This window comes from Beta vulgaris, chromosome 9 (assembly GCF_026745355.1).
Source record: "Beta vulgaris subsp. vulgaris cultivar EL10 chromosome 9, EL10.2, whole genome shotgun sequence".
Lineage (NCBI taxonomy): Eukaryota > Viridiplantae > Streptophyta > Magnoliopsida > Caryophyllales > Amaranthaceae > Beta > Beta vulgaris.
Genome location: NC_079210.1, coordinates 22,968,193 through 22,970,263, shown reverse-complemented (window position 1 = coordinate 22,970,263; position 2,071 = coordinate 22,968,193).

The window sequence follows — 2,071 nt, the reverse complement described above, 5'->3', positions numbered from 1 at the left end:
CCGCGCCGAAGCTAGCCGACGATTGTCGTTGATGTCCGGTGCTTTTAAGGGTCGCGTGTGTGTGGCGTGATTGTCGTTGGTTTTTTTCGATTTTCCAAGGTGGTTGCATGGTTGGCAGTTGACTTGCAGCTTCTGCTGCTGGTCAACAATCAACACCAGTTCACTGTATAATAATAAAAAAAAATTAGAAAAACTTGTTTTTCTAAGTTTTGAGCATAAATCAAATCTTTTTATTAATGCAAATTGAGTTATTAATATTGATTAATGCCATACATGAAATAGTAATTCAATTAAAATAATAAAGTTTCCTAAATAATTTCTACCTTAAATTTGTTATGTTCTATGATTATTATGGAAAGTTTTATTTGCTTATTAATTGTTAATAAGAGAAAAGTTTAGGTTTATTTTATTATTATATTATAAATGTGTGGATGTTTAATATAATATGTTTGATATTATATTTTGCATGTTATGACTAGTATGACCCAAATTAGGATTGTAAATACGATTTGTGAATAGTTATATTTGAATGTAAATTAAATACGATCTGTGAATCATTTGTATTTTTGTAACTTCAAATTTTTGTTATTTATTTAATTCAATATATGTAATCAAGCATGATCCAAGGATTTTCAAGGATGGTGATCCATGGAGATTCAAGGGAACATTCATGAAGATTAGTTATTATCCTAGGTTTAGGGGTAATACTAGATCATTTTAATTATTGTTTTATAATTTTCTTGCATTTATTTTGTTTAAATGCTTGCTTCTAAGTTTTTTGTGGTTAATTGATTCATGTGTTCACTATTAATTGACCATATTAGTAGACTTAGGTCTCCACAAGTAATATTGAGTTTTTATTGCTTTTCCAAACAATACCTGTAAAGTCTTAGATCATGAGTAATAGGTTCCGCCAAAGTAGGGTGTTGCTCATATTTCCGGGGATAGTAGGGTAGTTTTTTGAAACATACATGTTAATGTTTGGTTTAACTCAACAAAATCATCAAAAGATAAAGTTTTGGGTTTTGAAGCTAAAAGATAGGAGTAAACAAGGAGTTGTTAACCTGTCTATCGAGAATAATAATTAGTTATAATTAGTAAAGTGTTTACTTACCTCAACTACTATACATTGAAGGCAGGGCCAAAGTCCGTTTGATTGTAGTGGGAGGGGTCTTGGTTATTTCTTTATTCAATAGGAGATTTTTTTTGAATAAATAATGGTAATAGTTAATTAAAATTTGTTTAATTGCTACTTTCTTGATAAAGATTGATTGAATCTTGCTTTATTATTTGTTGTAGTAATTATGTCTACTAATAATAATATCAAGACCAACAATTCTACTTGTAATTTGCGCTCCGTCCTTTCGAAGGGTAAATTTGTTGAACATTTCATTGCAAGTGAAAGGGACATGAGAATCGTTCTCATAACTCAAAAGTTCAACAACTTTCACATGCAAGGGAAGGAAGCAACGATGCAAGAGATGCATGAAAGGCTAACTCAGACTGAACGAAATATCCCTAACCAGCCAAGAAAAGAATGTGAGATATTCTTATGGTTGGTAAAAGGCAATCACTCAATAGGATTGGAACTTCTATTTAGAAGGACAAAAGCAAACAAGTTGCCAAGTCTAAAAATTCTGAAAAGCGAAAGACTACACCAAAACCAAAAGTTGCTGATGAGCACTATTGTTACACCTGTAACAAGCTTGGTCATTGGAAAAGTAGCTGCCCCAAGTATCTAAAGGATCAAAAGAAAGGAGTTTCTAGTTCAGATATGTATGTTATAGAAGTTAACTTAACAACTCTTGCTTCTTGGGTATTTGATACTGCTTGCGGTTCGCACATTATTTGTAATATGCAAGACCTCAAAAGAAGTAGAACATTGGGAAAGGGAGAAGTAGATTTTCGCGTTGGCAATGGAGCACGATTTGCTACATTGGCGGTGGGAGTGTATAGTCTACTTTTACAGTCAAGATTAGTTTTATAACTTAATAATTGTTATTATGTTCATGCTATCACAAAGAACATTATTTCGATTCCTGTTTTGGATTCCGAAGGTTATTCATTTACA